Source organism: Phyllobates terribilis, unplaced genomic scaffold (assembly GCF_046119375.1).
Source record: "Phyllobates terribilis strain yellow unplaced genomic scaffold, ASM4611937v1 Scaffold_11__3_contigs__length_659146591, whole genome shotgun sequence".
Classification (NCBI taxonomy): domain Eukaryota; kingdom Metazoa; phylum Chordata; class Amphibia; order Anura; family Dendrobatidae; genus Phyllobates; species Phyllobates terribilis.
Window position 1 is genome coordinate 472,791,069 of NW_027362771.1, and position 20,916 is coordinate 472,811,984.

Here is a 20,916-nt window from a genome sequence, read left to right on the forward strand (position 1 = left end):
CCAGAGTAGGGGGGAAGCACGGGAGAAATCTTGTATACGATTGTGGGAGGAGGAGATAAGAGGGGAGTAGAGCAGGAGATCTTGTGAGGATCGGAGGTTGCGTGCAGGTAAGTACCGGGAGACTAGGTCACAGATGTATGGGGGAGACAGGTTGTGGATGGCTTTGTATGCCATGGTTAGAGTTTTGAACTGAATTCTCTGGGCAATGGGGAGCCAGTGAAGGGATTGACAGAGAGGAGAGGCCGGGGAATAGCGGGGGGACAGGTGGATTAGTCGAGCAGCAGAGTTTAGGATAGATTGGAGAGGTGCAAGAGTATTGGAAGGGAGGCCACGGAGCAGGAGGTTGCAGTAGTCGAGGCGGGAGATGATGAGGGCATGCACTAGTGTTTTTGCAGAGTCTTTGCTGAGGAATGCACGGATCCGGGAGATGTTTTTGAGTTGGAGTCGGCAGGAGGTGGAAAGGGCTTGGATATGTGGCTTGAAGGAGAGATCAGAGTCCAGAGTTACCCCAAGGCAGCGAGCTTGTGGGACTGGGGAGAGTGAACAGCCATTGACGTGGATGGATAGGTCGGATGGGGGATGTGAATGAGAGGGTGGAAAGATGATGAACTCTGTTTTATCCATGTTGAGTTTTAGAAATCTGTCGGAGAAGAAGGATGAGATGGCGGACAGACATTGTGGGATTCTGGTTAGTAGGGAGGAGATATCGGGTCCAGAGAGGTAGATCTGTGTGTCGTCAGCATAGAGGTGATACTGAAAGCCGTGAGACTCTATGAGCTGTCCCAGGCCGAAGGTGTAGATGGAGAAGAGCAGAGGTCCTAGAACTGAACCTTGGGGGACACCGACAGATAGGGGGCGAGATGAGGAGGTGGTGCGTGAGTGGGAGACGCTGAATGTCCTGTCTGTTAAGTATGAGGAGATCCAAGATAGAGCCAAGTCCGTGATGCCAAGAGATGAGAGAATCTGGAGTAAGAGGGAATGGTCCACTGTGTCAAAGGCAGATGACAGGTCCAGAAGGAGGAGGATGGAGCAGTGTTGCTTGGATTTGGCATTTAGTAGGTCGTTGGTGACTTTGGTCAGGGCAGTTTCAGTCGAGTGATGCGGTCGGAAGCCAGATTGTAGACGGTCGAAGAGGGAGCAGGAGGAGAGGTGGGAGGACAGTTCAAGGTGGACATGTTGTTCCAGAAGTTTTGAGGCAAAGGGGAGGAGTGATATGGGGCGGTAGCTGGTCATAGAGGAAGGGTCAAGGGAGGGCTTTTTGAGGATGGGTGTGATTGCGGCATGTTTGAAACATGAGGGGAAGACTCCGGTTGTTAGTGATAGATTGAAGAGGTGGGTTAGGGTTGGGATGAAGACTGTGGTGAGGTTAGTGATGAGGTGGGATGGGATTGGGTCAAGTTCGCAGGTGGTGAGGTGTGATTTGGAGAGTAAAGAGGAGACTTGACCTTCTGTAATGGTGGAGAAGTGGGGTTTGGAGGAGGAGGGTTGAGTAGATATGAGGAGGGGTTGTGTGGACTTTAGGCCAAAGTTTTGTCTGATGGTGTCAATCTTCTGTTTGAAGAATGAGGCAAAGTCGTCGGCTGAGATGAGAGAAGAGGGAGGAGGTGCTGGGGGACGAAGGAGAGAGTTTAAAGTGTTAAATAGCTGTTTAGGGTTGTGAGATAGGGAGGATATGAGAGATGAGAAGTAGGTTTCTTTTGCTGTAGTGAGTGCAGACTTGAAATTAGTGAGGGATTGTTTGAATGCGATGAAGTGCTCGATGGAGTGATACCTTTTCCATCTCCGCTCCGCAACCCTGGAGGCCCGGCGCAGTTCTTTGGTAAGTTTAGTGTGCCAGGGTTGCCTGTTGAATGTGCGAGGTGTGGTGTGTGTGAGAGGGGCGATCGAGTCTAGAGCTGAAGCTATTGTGGTGTTATATGAAGCAGCAGCAACGTCTGCATCGTGCAAGGAATTTATGCCTGTGAGAGGAAGGAGGGATTCAGAGAGAGAGTGTAGGTCAAGGTGTTTGAGATGAAAAACAACCGCTACACCTTGGATTTTCAAGGCTTTTTAAACTCAAAAGAAGCAGGACAAGTCTTTTGAACTTTGGATCTGAGTACCTAATCTTTCCTTTGATGAACCAAAGACTGGGATGTAGACATCTTATCTTAGGAAGAAAAAAGTCTGAGGAGCCTGAGGACAAAGACAGATGACAGGACATTTTGGAGAAGGGCTACACATATGGTCAATACGATCATATAAAAAGGTGAAAAAATATATATTAATACACAAACATGAAGTACAATTTTTTTTTACCAAATCATGTGCCTCACAGACCATAAGTGACATATGTGAGAAGGCAGAAGTGGTTAAACTTTTCATGTAATGGCAAATACTTAGCATTTGTATTGCCCTGCACAATCCTGGCCCCTCTCTTAAAAAAATACATGTAAGTATATACAACGATTTTAGCATTTACCACTACTTTTAAAAATAAAAAGTGTTGAAGCATGAATGACACAAGTTCCTATTAATGGAGATTTCTATTCATACCACACATAAAAAAAACAATTGTCAGCTTCAAGAGGACCCGTCAGCTCTGGAGCTTTTCCTGCACTCTGTGATAAGTCGTTTCTATGTTATTCCTGCTGAGTATTTATTTGTAAATTGACAATCGGGTCTTACCATTCCCCATAAGGAAATAAACAGTCCTAGTAACACTCTGTTGTCAATTTATTCATCAATTTCTAAGAAGAATAACAGAGGAAGAGCACAACAAAGTTATGAGATACGATAATACAAAATTGTTCTATCATGCGGAATACAAATATTAAATATTAAAACAGAGTTAACAGGTACACTTTAATTCGATTTTTAAAAGTTGTTTTTACATAATTATTGATCGTTCTTTGCAAAGCTATGAATTGTTTTAATGTACATTATGAGCTTATTTTGCCTCATTCTCTCCCAAACACTATGTTGTGGTGTTGTCTCCATGACCAGGTCAAGCTCCTTTATAATCTTCATTTAACTGTTGCTCACTAAGATCTCAACTCATTCAAACAATCTGTATATTGAACTTTCCGTCTCTCAGTACATGGGGAAGGGGAACAGAGAGGCTCAGAAAGGGAAAATCTATGGGAACATGACAGAAATTGAGCCTTCTGATAGTCGTGAAACACTTAAGATGAAAATATAGAACTCTAAAGCTGCCCATATATATTCAACATATAACAATCTAACCATCTGATTTCAACAAGATCTATCATGGTTGGGATACTAATCATAGATTTCAAGGAAGATAAAACATCGGGTAGTTGAATTTCAACTCCCTGGTCCTTTTGTTCTCAATGAGATAACTTGCTGCCATAGGAGTGAGGCAGTGGTTTAATACATTCTTCCTACTCAGGCCTTGTGCACACTGGGCAAAGTGGGGAGGGGGCAAGGTGGCGGAAGAAGCCTGAAAGGCAGACGCTGGATCCCCGTGTGTGGGGGATGCCAGTAGCCTTGGACGGCAAGAGTCCTGAAAGGCAGAGGTTGGATCCTTGTGTATAAGAGATGCCAGTAGCCTTGGAGGGCAAGAGGCCTGGTCCCTGTGTGGGACTCCACTAGCCTGGAAGGCAGAGGCTGGATTTTCCCTGTGTTTTGAGCTACCAGTAGCCTTTGAAGGTACGAAGCCCGGAGGCCCATCTGGGAAGCCGTGAAGCCACAGCGGTGGCAGAACCGAACTGACTGAAGCAGCTACGACCCGGCAAAGGTAAAAACACTGCTTGATGACATTTATATTGTTACCTTGCTGAAGGCTGTATCTGGAGCCAAGTGGACATATCTGTCACTGGAAAGGCTCTTGGACATTATAAGTGTAATATGTCGGCGAGCCACTGAGATGGACTCGGTTATGAGCGGTTTATGATAAATAAAAAACTGCTGGATTGAAATACCGGAAAGGCGTTGCATGTGTGCTTTAATTGACCCGGTGAAGCAAGTGTCCCCAGCATGATGACTAGCGCTGCCTTACATGTGGTTGGAGAATGCGGGCAACTGCAGCCCGGTTGCTAGGGGCAACTACAGCCCGGTTGCTAGGGGCAACTGCAGCCTGGTTGCTAGGGGTAATGGCACAGGACGACGAGTGTGGATACAAGCATCTTGCTGTGGCTCGGCGGGGTCACGAAGATTAAAGCATCTTGCTGTAACTCGGTGGGGTTACGAAAATTGTCCTCGCACTCAAACCTGGTTTGCCGTGGCTCGGCGGGGGTCACGAAAATTAAAGCATCTGGCTGTAACTTGGTGGGGTTACAAAAATTGTCCTCGCACTCAAACCTGGTTTGCTGTGGCTCGGCGGGGCCACGAAAATTTTCCCGGGAGAGCGGTGTGAAATGTCTAGTGTGAATAGTGTACCGCGATGGCTGTGAATGAAGAAACAAATGAAACTGAAGCTATTGAGCGATTAAAGTGCCGGTTAAAACCGCAGCAGGTATTTGAGAAACGTCTACAGGACATGGTGCAGGAACGGCAGAAGCTCTTGGCACCGTATAGAATTGCAGCAGTGGACCATTCGGTGAACTCTCCGGGGGCGCCAGTATTGTCCCAGAGTGCCCGGGTAGGTGGTAAGAGATGTTGAGAACTGGGTCCTAAGACTATTGCTGATTTTTTTGTAAAAATCCCTCTACAGGTGTGGGTGTTCAAAAGTGTGCGGAGTCTCAAAAGGAGGATCGCCGCAAAACCAAGGAGGAGGTTTTTCAATTGGAGATTGACAAAGCGGAGTGTGAAGATGAGTTGTGCGAGGTGAAAGATCGTTTCACCCTGGTACAGTTAGAGCTGTACTCAGTGAAGAAAGAGCTGTGTGAATCCAAGAAGGAGTATGATGAACTCAGTGGGGAACTGCAACAAATTAAGAGAGACTATGAGGATCTCCTCAAGGTTAAGGAAAAACTAGAGGATGATAAGGCGGATGCAGACCACATGCGCCAAGTGGTTGAGACCACTCAGCAGGACACCCGTGATGAAAAGGATGATCTAAGCAGAAAGACCCTAGGTCTGGAAGCTCAGGTGAAGGAGCTGCAGACGTTCTGTGATAATCTCCAGAGGGCAGAGTTGTGCCTTAAGGAAAGAATCAGCAAGATGGAAGCTGAGTAGAAAAAGATGGAGGAGTTTATCGGAGAAGCCACAGATCAGGGCCAGGAGTTGGCCACTGGAGATGGGAGGTATGAAGCAAATACCTCCTCGAATAATGCGAGCTCGGATGATTCGGTGGATGTAAGAGCCGAGATCAAGGAGCTCAAGGAGTCGCTACAAGCCCATTTGAAGAAAAAGAAGCTTGAGAGACTGGCTGTTGAGAGCCGAGTGGGTGCATTGGAGACAGAGAGGTCTGAGAGAATTCTACTGTTAAAGGAGCAGTTGAAGCAGGAAGAGCTTCAGAGATGGGCTGCTGAGAGGCGAGTAGCTGAGCTAGAGGAAGAAGTTTTCAGGCTCAAAGGTCGCCTGGCAAAGTATCACTCAGTGAACGAGGCCTCCTTGGAGAAGGAAAAGGAAAAAAAAGTTGCACTTACTCCTTTATACCATGAGAAGGTGGACCTGAGGAGAGCTAAGAGAGTGTTAACAGAAGATAAGTATGAGATGGGAGTGGTCAAGACAAAAATTCTTGAATTTGTAGCTGTGAGTCAGCTCAGGGGAAGCATACAGGGTGAAGAAGCAGGAAGTCAGTTGCCCCTGAAACCTGAGCCAGATGATCGTTTGGAGACCACTGGTGAGTCAGAAACCTCTCGGTACAAGTGCCTCATAGATGTACCCGAGGATTTGAGAGAAGAATGCACCAGTGAGTCCGTGCATGAAGAGTTTAAGAAGGCCGTGGGAGCCTGTAAGGTGTACTCGACCTCAGAAGCTAAACAACTGGTGGTCCTGTCCACAACCGAAGTCACAGTGAAGAGGGTGGCTATCCTAAGTGACATGCACTGGCGATGTATTCGCACAAAGCGGTTTGTCCGGTTGAAGACGGAACAAGCCATTAGACAACTGGAGCTTATGAGAAAAGCTCAAAGTCTGCGTGAACAGGTCATCCAGGTGCCTCAGGCTCTGGTAAGAAAGCTCATTGGGAGAAATGGCCGAACCATGCAAATGATGGTAAAGAAGTCTGGTGTGATGAAAGTAAGCAGTCCACGTGATCGTCAGGACTGGATACCAGATGAAGACGGCATGGTGTCATTCTCCGCTGTAGGAACGGAAGAAAGTCTTGCATATATACGCATGCTGATTGAGTACCGAGTGACCTACCTGCGAGAGGTAGAACAGTTGAATCTCGCTAGACTGCGAGTGGAAAGACAGAATCGCCTGAGCAGCAGAAGATGGCAGCCGTCTAGAAATTGTGAGACCAGACAGAGAAAGGGCCCCCTAAATAACAGAATAGCTACAGCTGAAGTTAGAGACCTTTCAAGATGTCCTGAGGATAGTGGGCGTGGGTTTAGAGGTAGTGACACCTCCAGTAACTCAGGTCTGAGTGTCCCATACAAACGACCCAATAGAGTACGGGACAGTACGGAGTCGAACCGGACCTTAGATACCAGGGCGTGTGAGTCACACTGCTGTATGGACCGATGGGAGCGGGGGAGGTCTGACAAGGTTATGACTGACCGCTTGGAGCGGGGGAGGTCTGACAAGGTTACGACTGACCGCTGGGAGCGGGGGAGGTCTGACAAGGTTACGACCCGGAAATGTGACTTGATGAAGTCAGTGACAATGACAGATGGTAGGTCCCTAAGGAATGGGCTAATGTCGTTGACTAATCTTCCAGGAGCTGAGCAGCGCAATTGTCAAGTACATGGTCTCTGTGTGAACTGTGGGTTATAATGTGATTGTGTATATTATGTGTTCAACCCCACAAGTTTGAACAGATGGGGGGGATAGGAAATGCAGCGGCTTGCGGCACTACTGTAATGGGCCAGGGTGTGTTTTGGCTGACCATGTACCTCCCCCTCAGGTGACTGATCACATGATTGTGACATCAGCACAGGTCCTGTGTGCACTGGAAGATATATAAACCCTAGTAGTTTTGAAACAGGTGAGAAAGGTGTGAGGCCTGTTCCCCGTGTGTGGGACACCATGAGAGTGTGAAGCCTGGTGAAGCCTGAAAGGCAGACGCTGGATCCCCGTGTGTGGGGGATGCCAGTAGCCTTGGACGGCAAGAGTCCTGAAAGGCAGAGGTTGGATCCTTGTGTATAAGAGATGCCAGTAGCCTTGGAGGGTGAGAGGCCTGGTCCCTGTGTGGGACTCCACTAGCCTGGAAGGCAGAGGCTGGATCTTGCCTGTGTTTTGAGATACCAGTAGCGTTTGAAGGTACGAGGCCGGGAGGCCCATCTGGGAAGCCGTGAAGCCACAGCGGTGGCAGAACCGAACTGACTGAAGCAGCTACGACCCGGCAAAGGTAAAAACACTGCTTGATGTGGACATTTATATTGTTACCTTACTTAAGGCTGTATCTGGAGCCAAGTGGACATATCTGTCACTGGAAAGGCTATTGGACATTATATGTGTAATATGTCGGCGAGCCACTGAGATGGACTCGGTTATGAGCGGTTTATGATAAATAATAAACTGCGGGATTGAAATACCGGAAAGGCGTTGCATGTGTGCTTTAATTGACCCGGTGAAGCAAGTGTCCCCAGCATGATGATTAGCGCTGCCTTACACAAGTGAGAATTTAATGTATTTGAACAGTTTAAGATATAATAGTACAAGATAATTACAAAGTAGATGAACAAAAAATATCAAAGATAGATGTCAGTATCGGCCTTAAATGGGTGGGTCCTATGCCTAAGATGTCCTTTATAATTATCTATTTTTACATCCTAAGCACTTTTGTAATTTGCTTTATTATAAAATATCCTACAATTCTTATACAGCTAGTCCCTAAATGTGTTTTTTTTACTTCTCTTCCTTTAACGTTTTTTGTTTGAAAGGATTCTCAAATGAGGCATCATGAGGAGGCTGGGGCTGCACTCACTTCCCTGCAGCAACCATCACCCTGTCTGATACAGGACATCATCACGGGCATTGCTGCAGTCACTTTACACAGTTTCTTTCATCGTCACCCTCTGAAGATGTCCTGAATCCATTGCACTGATGGAAACTATGGGAGAAGTGACCGAGATGTTGGCACTTTGCTTCAGTCCACGCTGGCTGCAGCGTCTTACAATGAAAGGAGTCGTCATCAATGGGCGGTGATACAAGCATGGTGAGGAACACCAGTGCTGCCTCCTGATGACGATTTGTTTGAAAGCAGTGACTGAAATAGTGAGGCAGAGCTGGTGTCACTCACCCTGCTTCTATCATCACACCCTGATGGCACCTCCTTTTGGGGAAGTAACTAAAGACACAGCCTCCTGATGACGCCTCGTTTGAGAATCCTGGTGTCAATATTTGGCCAATATATGGCCCATCTATTAGGATGAATGAGATGTTTTGGTACTGTATTAAATTAGTTTTTAATACTTTTACGGTTTAAATATAACCAGTTGCAATTAATGCAAAGTAAAAAGGGCGATATATGTATTTGTAAGAACAAGGCAAAGCCCTGATCTCTGAGACTTCGCATATCTTGTGAAAACATCCATAACAACTGTAATTAGATTGCTCTATTAGTGACATCATTGCAAAATCCAGGTAAAGTGGTAAAGCTTAAATCTAATTATACATTTACTTCACATTGAAATTGAGACAAACTGAAAAAGAAGAAAAGAAATGACAAAGTGTGATCTCAATGACACCATATCATTTCAAACAACACATATATGTGCAAAACAGTCTACCCAATATATAGAGCTAGGAGGCAGCAGTAAATTTGTTAGTGACAGTAATTCAGACACTGATTTGTGCTATATAATGTATTGATCAGAATAATTCCCCAGCAACCTACAGTCAACAGAAACATAGCACAGACATCGGTATAATTAATAAATGACTGGTATAATTAGATGCTGAATTGTGCCGTCACGCTACGTAACTTAAGTTGATATTTTAGGTGAAATCAATTTTTTCCAACTACATAGCTATATGATTACCTGTGTTTTTTGTGGGGATAAGTGCTATTTTTCATTAGCAACATTTTAGGGTACATATTACTTATTGATCAACTTTTATTAAAGCTTTCTGGCAGGAGATGGAAAAAGAGTGTGTTTCTTTCATTCTGGAAGTATAATTAAAAGTTTGTATGTTTTACAAAATTGTTTTCCTTTGACTAGTCTGTGTGAGGGCTTGTTTGTTGAGAGGCAAACTGTTGTTTTTATTGGTATAATTTTGAGGGAAAATGCTTTTGATCACTTTTTATCTATTTTCCTTTTTTTATGGCCAGGTGAGCAGAAAAAAAAGCAATTCTGGCATTTACAGCATTCTTCTTTTGGGATAGAACATACATTTGTTTTACAGTTGGGGTTGTTATGGACACAATGATACCAAATATATAAAATTTTGTGTTTTTACATAAACATGCACTTTTTAAATGGAAAAATCATTTTTAAAATGTTTCAACTTTATATTTACTTTTTTTTTTTTACCTTTTTTTCTTTAAACCAATTATGGGACTTGACCACTAGGGGGATCAATCAATAGAAAATATGCTACAATACTAAGCATCACACTAGAATACTAAATACAACAGTACAAAGATAGTTGTAGTAGGGGGCCTTCATTAGGACTCCTATTAGGGCCCCCACTCCCATTACAACTTCTCAACATTTTAGGACTGTGTGGTGGTGAAGAAGCTGTTAGGAGTTCAGTGCTTCTATCAAACCTCTTAGATGCTAGTTGTCCTCTGCGGCCATGGCTCCTATAAAATTGGCAGTCATGTCATTCCCCTGTGACCGCCTCCCTAACTGCGTCCTCTGTTACATGGTGCAGATAGCGCTCAGTGCATATGCAGGTGATTGTGCTGCGTGTATCTGTGGTGTTTTTCATAATTAAAATGCTACTTACACCCATGTTCAATAGTGAGTGTGAGGTTCCCTAAATGTGATTGATTCTCCTGGCTTGTCTGTATTTCCAATGAGAGAATAATTCTGGACCACCTTTCCTCATAATTCTGCCTTGTACTGTTTCTCTTTTATTCCTGCTAGAAATTTAGGTATCAATTGAAAGCTGGGTGTTATCGGAGGTGGGCCCTACACAATGATGCTGTCCAGTGAGAGATATCAGTATTTTAGGGACACACCACTTTGAATAGGGGAATGGTATTGCACAATTGCCAATATAATAATTGACCAGTTGCCAGTTAATGTATTAGCCATGTTAGGTCACGTTCACACGTTCAGTATTTGGTCAGTATTTTACATCAGTATTTGTAAGCCAAAACCAGGAGTGGGTGATAAATACAGAAGTGGTGACGTGTTTCTATTATACTTTTCCTCTAATTGTTCCACTCCTGATTTTGGCTTACAAATACTGATGTAAAATACTGACCAAATACTTAACGTGGCCTTAGAGTAATTCAATATCAGCACTTAACGATGACTTGTAATCTAATGTATGAGAGTCTTTAAAATGAGGGGGCAGCAGAGATGGTTTAGTGCTCCAGCTCCTTCGTAGATTTTCCCTGCACAGCGAGACTCCTGGCCACCCGATGTAGTTCTTTGCACACCAAGGACTAGTCCCAACATGTGTTTCCAGGAACGCGCGGCTCCCCAGCCTCCCCCTGACTTCCTTCATGCTGCGGGGTGGGTGTCCCTTTCTGACTGGCAATTCTGGTCAGCACCATTGACCTGCTGCTGATCTGAATTCACCACTGTGACTGACAGTCTACACTGTTATGTCTATAGTTACATATACAGATAACAGTGTCTTTGTACAAGCACACTTCTCAGCAGCTTGTAAGAAAAATGAGCACTTCTCTGACTAAGCAGAACTTCTCTGACTAAGCAGCCAACGGGTGGGGGTCAGGTATTTGCAAGTCTGATACCAGCTGATTGGGAGAAGGAGGGAAGCAGCAGTTTAGAGCTGATCTATATAAAATGATGGACTGGACGCAAGTAGCTGGGATCTCAGGAGCTAGCACCTCAGATCCCAGGCTTCCATATAGATATTGCATATGTTCAATGAGCTATAAACAATAAAAGCTCACATAGCAGGAGAACAACAGCAGCTAGAAATAGCAAGACAATTGCAAACATACATATTTTCATGCTGTCTAACTAACTATACCAATTTAATAACATGATAATACCCCTTGAAATAATCTGATGGACCACTACTCCCTCTTTTTCAGGTGGAGGCTCCAGTGTTTGGATACAAACCAATCATAAAGTTATACTATATTGTAGTGAATGCCATAACTTTATATTAGGAATACCAATTACAGGGGTGTCCAATTTTATGTTTGACTTAATTTTGCTCATCAGAAATGAGCCAGTAAAGCTAATTTCATACATCTGAAATCGATGGTCCGTGATGTCCGGGCCAGACATGGGTCTACTGACCTGAATTCTAGAGCCCTATAGGCATATACTGTATGAGGGTGTTCGATTTGGATCAGGAGACACACAGCTAGTCTGGACATCGCTGTCTGTATGCAGACCACGACTGTTAGACATGTGAATCTGGTCAAATAGAAAATAGACCTATGATCAATATGAGGTGTGCCTCCCAGTCTCCTGAATCTCCCAGCTACATGAAAATAGTGCAGGCACGTGCGAAGCCCATCACCAATGCTAGCCCAGGACACTGCATGCAGTGATGTGTACCTAATAGGTATGTCACCATACAAGTGGTGAAAGACAATATTGGGTAATCCTATTGTATATTTACAAGGGATTGGGAAATCTGAGATGGCTTAGAAATTTGACATTTTCCAAGACGAGGTAAAATATAAAACTGAAAATAAAAATAAAACAGTATGAATTATTATGGAGTGCAGCGTAGGAGTCCCTGCCTCCTGCTAGGCAGAGACGCCGTTCCTCTCACCTCCCTGCTCCGTCCTCGGCGTCCTCTTCCTGCGCTGCTGGCAGCGCTTGCCGCTTCCCGGTCACTGTGCTTAGGGCGCGCGCGCGCTCCCTCTCTCTTCAAGGGGCCGCGCGCGCCGTCCTAAGGAGTCCCCGGCCAATTGCCGGTGGAGCTCCCATATATAAGGCACCTCCTCCAAAATGGAGGTGCCCGAGCAAAGTTGTTGCAAAGCCTTTCACCTCTGCTTCAGCCCTCAGGTTCCGTTGCCAGTCTGCTTTCCAGCTCTGTCTACCTGCTTGCATTCCTGCGGTCCGACAGTCTGTCTACCTGCATCCGCCAGTCTGTCTATGGACCAGTCCGCCGGTGGATCAGGAAGCACCTGCCTGATACCTGCCTGATACCTGCCTGAGACCACCTGCCAGCCAGCCGAGAGACTCTTACCCGTTCACCTGGGAGAGCTCACCTGCTACCCGCCAGCTAGCCTACCTGGAGGCTCTGCCGTCACTTGCCGTGACCACCTGCCAGCCAGCCGAGAGACTCTTACCCGCTCACCTGGGAGCGCTCACCTGCTACCTGCCTGCTAGCCTACCTGGAGGCTCAGCTGTCACTTGCCGTGACCACCTGCCTGTCTAGAGACTCTTACCTTGCTGTCACTTGCCGTGACCACCTGCCTGTCTAGAGACTCTTACCCTGCTGTCACTTGTCGTGACCACCCGCCTGTCAAGAGACTGTTCCCGTCACTTGCCATGACCTCCTGCCCTTCTACCCAGAGACTGTTCCTGTCACTTGCCGTGACTACCTGCCCGCCTTCCCTGGGAGCCACCCGCTTCCTTACAAGGACTGCCCCTTTGTATAGTAGCTCAGAGGTTCCACCTCCCAGACCCGTTACAGTTTGCTCGGGCCATGGAACCCGGTGGCACCCAAGCTCCCTCGCTCTCGGACCCATGTCATGAACTTTCCCGTCAGAGGTCCCAACAGGACTCCATCTTGGGCCACCTGCGTAGTGTTCACTCCCGCCTGGACACACTGACTGCCTCGTCGGGAGCTGCTTCCACTCGCACAACTACTACCCCGGCAGCGCCGCTGCCCATCAATACCATGGCATCCCTTCCCGATCCCCGCCTTTCCGCCCCGCCTCGTTTTGGTGGAGATCCCGGTCAGGCACGGGGCTTCATTAACCAGTGCACCCTGCACTTCGAACTTTTGGCACACCAGTTTTCCACCGACCGAGCCAAAGTGGCCTTCATCATGTCCCATCTCACTGGGGAGGCGCTGGCTTGGCTAAATCCTCTATGGGAGAGAGGAGACCCCCTGGTGTCCAACCTGCCAGCCTTTCTCACGGCCTTCCGGAAAGTCTTCGACGACCCAGGACGAAAGACCTCATCCGCCTCATCTCTGCTACGCCTCCGTCAAGGGAGTCTCACCGTGGGCCAATATGCCATACGGTTCCGTACCCTTGCTTCTGAGCTTGCCTGGGATAACGACGCCCTGGTGTCAGTCTTCTGGGAAGGTCTATCCGGCCGGATTAAGGATGAACTTGCCGGTCGGGACATTCCTACCACTCTCGAAGATTTAATAACACTTGCCACCCGGATTGACATCCGGTTCCAGGAGCGTACCAAACAGGTCACCCGTGAGAGGAGGTTTCCGCGCCTTGCTCCTACCTTCCAGAATCCCGTCACTTCCTCTGTTACTCCCCAGGCGCACTCACCCGAGCCTATGCAGTTCGACCAGACCAAGGTGGTCAAAACCCGTCAAGAGTCACGCCGTGCCGAGGGGAGCTGCTTCTACTGTGGCAGTAAGGAGCACCGGATCCGTTCCTGCCCGGAGAGATCAGGAAACGCCTGTGTCTAGGATCGCTCAGAGAGGTTGTCCTAGACAAGAATAAACCCTCTCCATCTCTGATGCTGTCGGTCTCTATCATCTGCGGGGAGAACCGTTACTTTGAACTAGCTCAACTTGATTCTGGAGCTGCCGGAAATCTCATTTCTCAGTCCCTGGTAGAGAAATACCACATTCCCGCCAAACCTCTGGCCGCACCCTTATCTGTCGCCTCCGTGGACGGGGTCTCTTACCGCATCCCATCCAGCTTATCACCGAACCCATAACTCTGCAGGTGGGAATGCTGCACTCTGAGAGCATCTTCTTTCATGTTCTACCTGGACTCTCTCATGCCCTTTTGCTTGGTCTACCTTGGCTCCAGAGACATGCACCCGTGCTTGATTGGCAGACCGGAGCAGTCCTTCGCTGGGGACAGGACTGCCATAAGACTTGTTTAGTCCCCGTTCGTCCTGCCCGTCCTTTTCCTCCCCCAGCCAATCTACCCGGCCTGCCGGTACCCTATTGGTCTTATGCTGATGTCTTTAATAAAAAGGAAGCAGAGACATTACCTCCTCATAGACCATACGATTGCCCTATCAACTTGGTACCTGGCGCTATTCCGCCCCGAAGGCGTATCTACCCTTTGTCCGCTGCTGAGACCCGGTCCATGACTGAATATATCGAGGAGAACCTGGCCCGGGGATTTATCCGGAAATCTACCTCCCCGGCGGGAGCAGGCTTCTTCTTTGTTAAAAAGAAGGACGGCTCACTTCGTCCCTGCATAGACTATAGAGGCCTTAACCAGATCACGGTGAAGAATAAATACCCCCTTCCGCTCATTCCTGAATTATTTGACCGTCTGAGGGGTGCTAGAATCTTCACCAAGCTGGATCTAAGTGGGGCCTATAACCTGGTTCGTATCCGTCAGGGGGATGAATGGAAGACGGCATTCAACACCCGGGACGGCCACTATGAATACCTCGTAATGCCCTTCGGTCTCTGTAATGCTCCCGCCGTCTTTCAAGAGTTGGTCAATGATATCTTCCGTGACCTTCTCTACTCCTGCGTGGTGGTATACCTGGACGACATCTTGGTCTTCTCTCCGGATCTCCCCACACACCGGAGGGACGTTCGTCAGGTCCTGCTCAGGCTCAGGCAAAACCACCTCTACGCAAAATTTGAGAAGTGCCTCTTTGAGCAGACCTCGCTTCCATTTCTGGGCTACATCATCTCTCAGACCGGTCTACGAATGGATCCTGAGAAACTTTCTGCCATCCAGAAGTGGCCCCGACCGGAGGGGTTGAAGGCTATCCAGCGGTTCCTGGGCTTCGCCAACTACTACCGCCTCTTCATTCCGCACTTCTCTTACCCGGACTGCCCCTATCTCTGCAGTCACCCGCAAGGGCGCTAATCCCAAAGAATGGCCGCCCGAGGCAGAGGAGGCCTTCCTGTCTTTGAAACAAGCTTTCTCCTCCGCTCCTGTGCTGCACCGTCCGGACAGCAACAAACAATTGTTCTTAGAAGTAGATGCTTCCTCCTCCGGAGCCGGAGCGGTGCTCACCCAAAAGTCGTCATCCGGAAGAATGGTAACCTGCGGCTTATTCTCCAAACTCTTCTCCTCATCTGAGCACAATTATTCTATAGGAGACCGAGAATTGTTAGCCATTAAGTTGGCACTGGAGGAGTGGCATTACCTGCTCGAGGGGGCTCTTCACCCGGTAATAATCTACACGGATCACAAAAACTTGGCTTATCTCCAGAGTGCCCAAAGACTTAACCCGCGCCAAGCCCGGTGGTCCTTGTTCTTCTCCCGCTTTGATTTCATTCTTCATTTTCGCCCAGCAGACAAAAATATCAAAGCTGATGCCTTGTCCCGATCCTTTTTGTTCTCCGATCTAGAGGAGGAGCCAAAGCACATCATCGACCCCGCCAAGGTAATGCTTGTGGCTCCCGTGGATCTAAATCGTCTTCCACCCGGTAAGACGTTCGTAACAGTACCTGATCGTGAGAAAGTCCTACACTGGGGACATTCGTCTAAGCTAGCTGGCCATGCTGGCCAGAAAAAAGACCCTCCTGCTTATTACCCGGCATTACTGGTGGCCTACCCTGCACAAGGATGTAATAGACTTTGTCTCAGCCTGTGCGTCCAGCGCCCGCAACAAGGTTCCTAGACATCTGCCAGCCGGCCGCCTTCTGCCTCTTCCCATACCTGCTGCCCCGTGGCAGCATATAGCCATGGACTTTATAAGGGATCTCCCTGTCTCTGCTGGTTGTACAGTCATTTGGGTGGTCGCTGACCGCTTCTCTAAGATGGCTCACTTCATTCCCCTGCCGGGCCTTCCGTCTGCATCTGAATTGGCTAAAGACTTTATCCATCATATTTTCCATCTTCATGGTTTCCCTCTCCACATCGTATCCGACTGAGGAGTTCAGTTCACCTCTCGCTTCTGGAGAGCCATGTGTAAACTGCTGGGGGTCACCTTGGACTTCTCCTCTGCTTATCACCCACAGTCCAATGGTCAAGTAGAGCGGATCAACCAAATTTTAACCAGTTACCTCCGGCACTTTGCTAATGCCCACCATTCCGACTGGGTGGATCTTTTACCGTGGGCCGAATTTTCCTATAATAATCATGAGAGCGAGTCTTCCTCCAAATCCCCGTTTTTTATTGTCTACGGTCAACATCCTCGGATCCCGTTTCCCGTCTCCGCCTCGGTGGATAATCCGGCCGCGGAATCTCTTGCTAGCGAATTCTCCTCCATTTGGGAGAGTACCAGATCCGCACTTCTTCAGTCCTCCGAGCGGATGAAGAAACAGGCTGACAAAAGACGTCTGGATCCGCCCCAATTCCGTCCTGGAGATAAAGTCTGGCTCTCGTCCAAGTATGTCCGGCTCAAGATTCCTTCCTACAAGTTAGGGCCTCGGTTCATCGGCCCACTGGAAGTTATCAAACAAATCAACCCGGTGGCCTATAAATTGAAACTCCCGGCCAACTTGCGGATCCCTAACTCCTTCCATGTATCTCTCCTCAAACCTGTGGTACTTTACTCTTTTTCCAAGTCTACAGGTATGCCTCCTGCTCCGGTTTCCGCTGAAGACGAGTTTGAGGTAGAGAGCATTCTGGCCACCAAAAGGGTAAGAGGAAAGACCTTTTTTCTAGTGGATTGGAAGGGGTTTGGTCCTGAGGAGAGAACGTGGGAGCCCCGGGAGAACATCCATGCCCCGCTCATCCTTGATAAATTTCTCTCCGGCCTAAAAAAGGGGGGGCCTAAAGGTAGGGGGTACTGTAGCGTCGGCGTCCCTGCCTCCTGCTAGGCAGAGACGCCGTTCCTCTCACCTCCCTGCTCCGTCCTCTTCCCGCGCTGCTGGCAGCGCGCGCCGCTTCCCGGGCACTGTGCTTAGGGCGCGCGCTCCCTCTCTCTTAAAGGGGCCGTGCGCGCCGTCCTAAGGAGTCCCCGGCCAATTGCCGGTGGAGCTCCCATATATAAGGCACCTCCTCCAAAATGGAGGTGCCCGAGCAAAGTTGTTGCAAAGCCTTTCACCTCTGCTTCAGTCCTCAGGTTCCGTTGCCAGTCTGCTTTCCAGCTCTGTTTACCTGCTTGCATTCCTGCGGTCCGACAGTCTGTCTACCTGCATCCGCCAGTCTGTCTATGGACCAGTCCGCCGGCGGATCAGGAAGCACCTGCCTGATACCTGCCTGATACCACCTGCCAGCCAGCCGAGAGACTCTTACCCGCTCACCTGGGAGCGCTCACCTGCTACCCGCCTGCTAGCCTACCTGGAGGCTCAGCCGTCACTTGCCGTGACCACCAGCCTGTCTAGAGACTCTTACCTTGCTGTCACTTGCCGTGACCACCTGCCTGTCTAGAGACTCTTACCCTGCTGTCACTTGCCGTGACCACCCGCCTGTCAAGAGACTGTTCCCGTCACTTGCCGTGACCTCCTGCCCTTCTACCCAGAGACTGTTCCTGTCACTTGCCGTGACTACCTGCCCGCCTTCCCTGGGAGCCACCCGCTTCCTTACAAGGACTGCCCCTTTGTATAGTAGCTCAGAGGTTCTACCTCCCAGACCTGTTACATGGAGCTTATTTATTACTGTATCTATTAGTGTATGAATAGTGTAATCATCAACTACAGGTGACGTACTATGGCAGGGTAGCATTAGATATCAACTCTACAGTTTTTCTTCACTAGTTTCTCTTAAATAAACATATACTTGATATTACAGTGTTAATGAGGCTCAAAGTTTTCTACAGGAACATAGTGGGCATGGTACTGCTGACATGAAAGGGCTGCTGCTATTTAGGTGGCTGGATGGTGTCCAAAAAAAAATAAGTACAAGCTCATACTGAGCATTTACAAATTACAAGCACACAAATTCAAAGGAGCCACAAGAGGCCACGTACACACATTTGGCTGAGTCAAATTCATTATTACAAGCAAACGCATTTTCCCAAGGAACTTAATTACTTGTTCTAATTATAAGCTAGCCTGATGTGCTTTACCTAATGTGAAATCTATAGGAAAAACCTTTTAAAATTTAAAAGTTTTTCCAGACTTTAATTATTGACCAAAACCACTTATTAGGGCGCGCTCACATCAGCATTTAAACTCGGCGAGGGCAATGTGAGAAAACCTCGCATTGCACTCGCTACAATGTTAGTCAATTAGGCAGTATTCATCTGCGAGTTTTTCCTCACCTCACACTGGAATTGGGGTGAGGAATAATTTGCAGCATGCTGCGTATGGCTGCGTAAAAGGGCCGAGACTCACCAATGAAAGTCAATGGGTGCGAGAAAAAAATGTACTGCACACAGACTATGCGTGTGCAGTGTGATTTTTACGCACATAGCAAACCTGACATTTAAATAAATTAAAGAAAAAAATGGCGTGGGGTCACCATATTGGTCTTAACCAGCCGAGGGAAAGCCAACAGCTGGGAGCTGATGTTTATAGTCTGGGAAAGGGGTAATAAACATGGAGCTTCCTAGGCTATTAATATCAGCTCACAGCTGTCTACTTAGCCTTTCCTGGTTATTAAGAAGGGGTGACCCCTCCATCCCAAATAAATGATGTGGGTCCCCCTATTTTTATTAACCAGAAAAGGCTAGGCAGACAGCAGCTGATATTAATAGCCTAGTAAACTAAGCGCCTGAATTGGAAATCTAATGGATGTGCCATTTCTGGGGTGGCTGAGGACTGATGTTATTAGTCTGGGAGGAGGCCAATATCCATGGCTCCTTCCTAGGCTATTATGAACCTTTCCAGGAGTGGCTGGCCGACCAAAATTACCCAAAGAGCGCAGCGATGACTCATGCAAAAGGTCACAAAAGACCCCACAACAACATCCAAAGAACTGCAGGCCTCACTTGCCTCAGTTAAGGGCACAGTTCATGACTCCAACCTAAGAAAAAGACTGGGCTAATATGATATGCAAGGTAGAGTTCCAAGACAAAAACCACTGCTGAGCGAAAAGAACAAAAAGGCTTTTCTCAGTTTTGCCAGAAAACAAATTGATGATCACCAAGACTTTTGGGAGAATACTCTGTGGACTGACGAGATAAAAGTTGAACTTTTTGGAAGGTGAACGTCCCATTTCATCTGGCGTAGAAGTAACACAGCATTTCAGAAAAGGAGCACCATACCAACAGTAAAATATGGTGGTGGTAGTGTGATGGTCTGGGGCTGTTTTGCTGCTTGAGGACATGGAAGATTTGCTATGGTAAATGGAACTATGAATTCTGCTGTCTACCAAATAATCCTGAAGGAAAATGTCGGGCCATCTGTTTGTGACCTCAAGCTGAAGCACACTTGGGTTATGCAGCAGGACAGTGATCCAAATCACAAGAGCAAGTCCACCTCTGAATGGCTTAAGAAAAACAAAATTAAGACTTTGGAGTGGCCTAGACCTTAATCTGATTGAGATTCTTTGACATGACCTTAAAAAAGCGGTTCATGCTCGGTAACCCTCCATGTGGCAGAATAACAACCCTGTAGGTTTGGATTTCTTTTCCTGTTAATAATAAAGACCTTCATTTAAAAACTGCATTTTGTGTTTTTTGTTTTACCTTTGTTTAATATTTAATTTTTTTTTGTGATCTGAAACATTTAAGTGTGACAAACATGCAAAAGAATAAGAAATCAGGAAGGGGGCAAACACTTTTTCATACCACTGTATATGCATATTCTCTAGAACAGAGGTCCCCAACCGCCGGTCCGCGGACCAGGACCGGGCCGTTGGGGTTTTTCAGCCGGTCCGCGGGGAGAGGGGGCCCCTCCAGCCTCCAGCAGGGCCGCCTTCAGGGCATGACTGCCCTGACTCCAGTATGGGGCCCGGCCGGTAGGAGCCCCCTCGGAGCCCCCCTCTTGTGCGTCTCTCTCCTCATGGGGCCCCCGGCCGCATGCTAAGCGCCGGGTCCGGGACATCTTAGCGCTGCGCTGCTGTGGCAGCACCTTCATGATTCCCCTGACTTCCGGTCATGTGACGGCGCCGTCACATGGCCGGAAGTCAGGAGAACCTGGTGTCAGCGATTTGGACGAGCGCCAGGATTCTGCAGGGATCGCATGGGGGTAAGTATAACAAGTTTTATTTTTTTTTAAATACAATTAACTAGGAGTGGGGGGAATGGGAGATGCACATGGGGGGAGGGGAGAGATGAGAGATGCACATGGGGGAGGGGAGAGATGAGAGATCCACATGGGGGGGAGGGGAGAGATGAGAGATGCACATGGGGGAGGGGAGAGATGAGAGATCCACATGGGGGGAGGGGAGAGATGAGAGATGCACATGGGAGGGAGGGGAGAGATGAGAGATGCACGGGGGGGTGAGAGATGCACGGGGGGGATGAGAGATGCACGGGGGGTGGATGAGAGATGCACGGGGGGTGAGAGATGCACGGGGGGGATGAGAGATGCACGGGGGGTGGATGAGAGATGCACGGAGGGGGATGAGAGATGCACGGAGGGGGATGAGAGATGCGCGGGGGTGAGCTGCACATGGGGGGGTGAGAGATGCACATGGGGGGGTTATGTTTACATAACTTTGTTGCCTTATGAAGGGCGGGGGGGGCCCCCAAAAATTTCTTGCACAGGGGCCCACTACAGTCTGTGTCCGCCCCTGGGATGAAGTAAATGCAGCTGAACAGCAGCTGTCAGGACAGCTGCCCTGTCCTGCTGCAGGGCGTGATGGGGCCT

General features: G+C 48.1%; 1 protein-coding gene across 3 annotated transcripts in view; it reads right to left on the bottom strand.

Moving 5' to 3' along the window:
* The window catches only part of ADAMTS17 (ADAM metallopeptidase with thrombospondin type 1 motif 17), a 386,286-nt gene that overhangs the window by 181,739 nt on the left and 183,631 nt on the right, over positions 1-20,916 (bottom strand). The gene's annotated exons all lie outside the window — the stretch shown is intronic.